The sequence below is a fragment of the Ruditapes philippinarum genome, unplaced genomic scaffold, assembly GCF_026571515.1.
Source record: "Ruditapes philippinarum isolate M1 unplaced genomic scaffold, ASM2657151v2 ctg100_1_1_1_1, whole genome shotgun sequence".
In the NCBI taxonomy this organism is placed as follows: domain Eukaryota; kingdom Metazoa; phylum Mollusca; class Bivalvia; order Venerida; family Veneridae; genus Ruditapes; species Ruditapes philippinarum.
In genome coordinates, this window is record NW_026860686.1 from 504,821 (window position 1) to 511,449 (window position 6,629).

The 6,629-nt window shown below is 31.3% G+C and overlaps 1 protein-coding gene across 2 annotated transcripts in view; it reads right to left on the reverse strand.

Moving 5' to 3' along the window:
- The window catches only part of LOC132713065 (excitatory amino acid transporter-like), a 75,314-nt gene extending 72,087 nt beyond the window's left edge, over positions 1-3,227 (reverse strand). Inside the window, exons 1-2 of one of the 2 annotated variants that reach the window (XM_060695530.1) lie at positions 3,123-3,227; positions 1,943-2,053 (exon numbers count right to left, since the gene is read on the reverse strand). The gene's annotated coding sequence lies outside the window, so the exon portion shown is untranslated. Of the gene's footprint in view, positions 1-1,714; positions 1,921-1,942; positions 2,054-3,122 lie in introns of those variants that run through there. The other variant, XM_060695528.1, reaches the window with a different exon arrangement.
- Between the last annotated feature and the right edge of the window lie 3,402 nt (positions 3,228-6,629).

The following is a 6,629-nucleotide window of genomic DNA, read 5'->3' on the forward strand; positions in this document are numbered from 1 at the left end:
CTTTTATTAAAAGTCACAAAAAAATCTATCTCTCAACAAAGGGACCTATGGTTCAAGCCCTACTGCTGTCTCAACAGTAACTATTTTTTCTCAGGTCTAATAAGGCCCAAATACTGTTAAGTTCCAGGCAGCAGGCTCAAGAATGGTTGAAATAAGCTACAAACTTTCTTCACAATAAAGCTTACATAAATAATGTTTTAATATTTATTTCTCATTTCTGTCTTAGAAATCAAGTGACACATATTGTATTGCAACGGTTTTATTCCCATGCTCACCACAAAAATGAATATCTTAGGTGACCTTGACCTTCTATATAATGACCTAGATTGTGCTGGCATTATCTGGAACATTTATGATTTAATCCCTCAGTTCATCACTACCAAATTGTTCAAAAAACTTTTCCATATTCTCATCTGACCTTTCACCTCTAAAAGTGACATTGACCTTTGTCATAGTGACCTGAATTTTACATGTGACACTCATACCTCGCAATGGTGAACATTTGGCCACGTTCTATCAAAATCACTTAATGCATGTAGAAGTTTTGCTCCAGACAGGTTTTTTCCTGTGTTTCCCAAAAAGTGACCTTAACCTTTGACCTAGAGACCCGTTTCACACATTCATGTTGGTGATCTTTTGTGTCAAGTAGTACAGAAGATTTGCACCAGACAAAACAAGTTGATATCTGGATGATTTCCGATCCTATATTAGTTCCAGTTTTTTAAAAATTTCAAACAGGTGCATAAAAACAGAAAGCAACATGGCTATCCTCTGCACATTTTAAAGTTTCTGGAAAATATTCTGACTGTATTTTGACAAAACTAGCTAGTTTGACAAATACAAATATTTTAATTAGATGTATTCAATCAAGATGATGTTCTTTTTTTAAATAAAAACTCCTTTTGTACATACTACAGTTAGTTTTTACCACTGTTTTAGTAATATCATGGTACATTTCAATATATTGTGATGTTTTATATAATACATGCAATAAAGGATGATATTATTGATTCAATATTAACAGAATACATTCACTTTAAGGATACAATTTTTTGCAGACTTAAAATTGTAAGCATTTAGTTTATATTTAAAATGGATGGGAGAAAGAAAATGAAGATAAAATTATATCTATTTGAAAAATCATTAAAAAAAATAGATCATTTTTTTCTTACAAATTTTAAGAAATGAAAATAAATGCATATATAGGAAAAACTGAATCTAACTTTTGAACAGTATGAAAAGGAATAAAAGACAAAATTGAAAATAGAAATTATCAATGATATCAGTTTCTTACTACAGAATTAGCTCAATTTAACTTTTAGAATATGATGCTACATTTGTTAAGTAGTTTGACATTTAAATCAATATAACTAGGAATATGGCATTGTTAATAGAGAAAGTATTTAGCGATTTTGTTTTTTTTATTACCCCACAATTCATGTTTTTGCATTAACTTTAACCTTTTTCCAGATATACAACATTTCACTATATCTCCTTTAGAGTCTTCCAGATCAACACTACGATTTGTAAACTTTTTTAATTTTTTACAAAATTATTTTCAATTTTTATGAATGTTGCAAGATTTAAGAGGCAATGGATATTTGTTAAAGGCCCGGTATTTAACACAGGGAACTCAATCATGAAGACTGACATTAATCCCAAGAAACTTGACAGCTTGATATAATTCTTCAGAAAATATATTAACATTACTCACTGTGGAAGAAGAGTGTGTTAAACTAAAAAAAAATATCCACTAATTGCACAGTATAAATCCAGCAATAAAAACACTATTTACGCAAGTACAAATCTAAATCAATTCATAAACATGTGTGCCTAATATTAACTGCACACATGTATGGATAAACTTGTGCTATAAACAAAGTGTTGTATGGTGAAACAGTGCAAGACAGTATGAAAATATAAAAAGGGATACTTCACTTACACACAAACGTTTGTAAAATCCGATGAAAATAGAGCACAGTGATTGGCCTACTCATGCGAAAAATCTTGGCGGGAAGTCAATAGAGTTTCATCACAGTGTCTTTGTAAAGGACTGAAGAATTATAAAAGATGTATTAACATAAGTGACACTACAAAACAGAATGGTTTTATACAAATAATTATGTTAACTTAAATTGAATAAGATTGGACATAAATTATAGGACAGAGAGAGAATGTAAAAATCCTGCATATTGATATAAAATCCTTAGGGTTAGTGGAAATTGTTAAGGTATTTTACTCTGACATAAAAAAGGGGGAAAAAGATACCAATATTATTAAAAGATGTATATAAGACTAGGATGACTGTTTCTGTGATGACTTGTTCAGTTATAGAATGCAAGCCATAGTATAAAACATCAACAGGTCTGTTATTTAAAAAAGCAAGAAAAGTAAACACACAGAGTGAAAGTGCAATAAAGAGTAATGTGAGAAGCAATTATTTAATTTTCTAGTTTAAAAGTCCATGTGATAAAGGTAAAAGAAAATAGGGTAATTTTTACTGACTGATAATTTTTAACAGCAAATAACAAGTATGTTTGGGTAAAACTTTAAAAATTGAAACATGATTTTATAATCAATCATTTCTTCAATTGGAAAAAAAGACAACTTTAACTTAAAGCTGCATGCCTCCAGATTCATGGAATTTTCATAAAAAATTTGAAAATGTATTTAAAAGTAAAATATTGTGGAGGGAGCAAAGACAGTAATATACAAATTGCATACAGCAGATAAATTATGTTTTTCTTTTACAATCCACGAAAATTACCCTTCCTCATCACAACCCCAGAATAAAAAGACAAAATATGAAAAATTGCCCTCTAAGTCACACAGTAAAAATATGGTGATAAATACCGCAAAATCAGTTTTTTATCACACAGAACATGTAGATAATTAAAAGTTTTGGTGTTGAATCTTTTTACTACTATACTGTATTCTAATAACTTTGGAACATTTTTTTTTCATCTTTGATCTTCTTAATACATTTGGGCTCATCTGGAGGCATGCAGCTTTAAATTTTCTCAGTTTATTTAGTATTCTGAAACCATGTTAGGCATGTTATGTATGACGAAACACAGTCGACTGTCTCTGAATGTAAGAATTCAATTCGCTACAGTACTTACTGTATCCATTAATCTGTCATCAATCAACATTTCTTTGAAATATAAAGTTAGTGACCTGCCACAAACTAATTAAAATGATATACAAATACACATTTGTTAATAAGAATCAAGTTTACTTCTTGAATAGTCCTGCTTACAAATGGCGTTTACTTATCAAAGGGACTTAATTTAACATAACCCATCTACTGCAAGCAAATGGCGTTTACTTATCAAAGGGAGTTAACATAACCCATCTAGTGCATGCAAATGACGTTTACTTATCAAAGGGAGTTAACACGGACCTTTAACATAGCATGTAAATGGAGTTTACTTTTCAAAGGGAAATAACACACACACACCCTCCAGACACAATGTGACTTATTATTGTGAAAGTGTATTTAGTGAAATTAACCCTATTGTTAGTTCATTTTTACCATGTTTACCATTCCACATAAATCAAATTATCTGTACTCCTGCCCTACCTACTCTTGAACAGTTTAATGCAGCAACATTCTGTAGATCTACTGGACACAATTAATTCAAGTCTTATTCTCATTACTGTTTATTTTACCAAATATACATGTATACTCTTTTTCTAAAATTTTTAAACCATTCAATTTCTATTCATACTTTTTGTTTGAGGTGCAAATGTCTGATTCCCCAAGAGGTTTGACATAAGCTGAAGTTTGATAAATAGTCTGACCCATTGTATACACTGATTTTTTTTCAGAGAAGACATTTCCTATCAAAGATTTTTCTGATGTCTCCATAATTGGTTGACTTCTGAAACTTGATTGTAATTTTTATTTATCTTAAAAAGTTTCTACTGGTTGGTTTGAATTTACTTACTTTTAATTCAGTGCATGTTGATGCATACTATATTTCATGAGAAAAAAAAACAAAGTAGTAAACATTTAGTAATGACGCAATATAAGTAATATAATCCTTACAACTACACACACATAATCCAGGTATTTATTAACATTATGCACACATGTTTATTAAATGCTAGTGGCTCAAATACTTGGTAGTTATTACCAGTATAGATCGAGGCCAGTATTGTTACCAGTAAAAGTCCACTCCAGTATTGTTCCCAATGTAGATCCAGGCCAGTATTGTTACCATCCAGGCCAATATTGTTACCAGTATAGATCCAGGCCAGTATTGTTACCAATCCAGGCCAGTATTGTTACCAGTATAGATCAAGGCCAGTATTGTTACTAGTATAGCTCCAGGACAGTTTTGTTAACAGTATAGATCTAGGTTAGTATTGTTACCAGTATAGATCCAGGCAAGCCTACAAAATGCAGTTCTTCCAGAGTCTATGCTATATTGGCTGCCAAATGTTAGCATTTCATCTACCTAATATAAGCAATGAAGGGTTGTAACATTACTATGACTTCTTTATTCCATACATGTGAACTTTTTTTTATGATCATGTGGGAGATTTTTCTTCAAAAAGAGGGAGATTTTAGAATTTGCAATAAACAAAGAAGGAAGTTCTGACACCAAAAGGAGGGAGTTTTCTTTAATTTGTGAAAATACCCCTTATTTTAAGAAAAATCTTTAAAAATATGGCTGCAGAAAGTGGGAGTCTCCCGCTTAAAGTGGGAGAGTTCACATGTATGTTATTCTCAATCAAAGACCATGGATTTCCCAGCTTGTAATTTGTTTTAAGATAGCATTCCTGTATATGGGAATGGGACATCAACAAATTGATAAATTATTCTTGATAGATATCCTGATTATTTCACACAAAAAAGGAATTAAACCATCAGGATAGTTTGGAAACAATGGAGAAAATCAATACAGACTTGTTTGGCTATTTCCTAGTATTAAACAAATATTGCGCAAAAGTAAATTAGTTTAAACATTAATTATTTAAACTTAATTGTAGAGAAAGTTTGAAGCTAATTTGAATATCCCACAAGTCTGCAGGGGCGTCCGTGGCCGAGTGGTTAAGGTCATTGACTTCAAACCACTTTCCCCTTACTGCTGTGGGTTCAAATCCCGATAGGGACTTTGGATTCTTTGATTTGAGAAAGCTAACCAGCTAGCTTAGGGAACTTCGGTGGTTCTGCTGAGGTGCCCATTCCTGCTTGAAATAATGCACAGAAGGTCACCTGAGGTCTTCCTCTACCAGTAAAGCTGGAACGTCACCATATGACCTATACTGTGTTGGTGTGACGTAAAACCCAATCAAACAAACAAAAATCACAAGTCTGCTTCTTGGAACTAATCAGTCCTAGTGCCGTATGAAAAAACAAGGTTATGACCCAAGTAGTGCTCAAACCCAAAATCTCTGTGTTGAGAGGTAGATACCTTAACCATTACCTGGCTACTTAATCTAATATTCAATAGTAGTTATACTAACAACCAGCAGTTATAAAAATAAAGGAATAGTTATACTATGTATATGTTAGTGTTCATCCGTGCTGTTCTACAAAAATTAGAAACTTCGACGGGAGCGATAGCGACAGGAGAATGTTTCTAATTTCTGTAGAACAGCACGGATGAATACTAACATATTTAGTGTCAAACTTTATTTGGCCTCATTATCATTCACTTTATTACGTCACTATGCGGTTTTATGAAGTACTATGAAAAATAGAAGCCGACTATGGACGTAATTCGATATAGTATCGACTTTTGTACTTCTATGAAAATTAACGCACATAATTTTTAAGAAATACAGCGTTTTCATTGGATGACAAATAAAGTTGGACACTAAAATACTATTTGATATCTTTTGATAAGTCAGTCTGAAAAAATAGCTAGAAACTGTGAATAGGAAGTTTTAACAAATTGTTATAAATATCTTTGATTTCTTCTTTTGAAAAAAATACCCCCCAAAAAAACCCTTATTAACAATGTAACAGTACTGGCTGACAAGAAAGGCTTACTAGTACATTTGTATTTCAATAGACAGATATATTCTAGACTTTCCTGGATAAATCCAATCCACTGATGTATGAGAAAAGTTTCAAGTTTATATTCCAATTTAAGAACCTGCCATCTTGACAGCTTCTCAAAAATCTCTTAAACCCTGTTGACTTTTCTGAGCACAGATTATTACAAAAGAATAATAAAATATGTCTATCTACAGTTTAATATTTCATCAATATTTTGACAAGATAAATCAATCATGTAGGAATAAAATTTAATACTTTCTGGTGTAGTTTAGGTGGAATTTAGAACTGCATTTAAGATATTTAAAAAAGATTAAGATTAGAACATAATTATATAATGTTAGATAATTATATAATGTTAGAAAGCACTAAGGAATTACTGCCCGCTATGTAATGCCTTGAGCTAAGCTACGACACTTCTTTTCTTATTGTGCAGCAAAAGTGATTCCTTATAAGAAAAGAGACTGACATCTTAAAAACAATTGAAAATAGAATTAAGACCCTTTCTAAAAAAATATTTTCAAAAATATCAAGTGTACAATTAAATATCAAGTATTTGCTCTGAAGGAAAATATATTTTGGATAATTTATCTTACAATATACAAGTATAATAACAAAT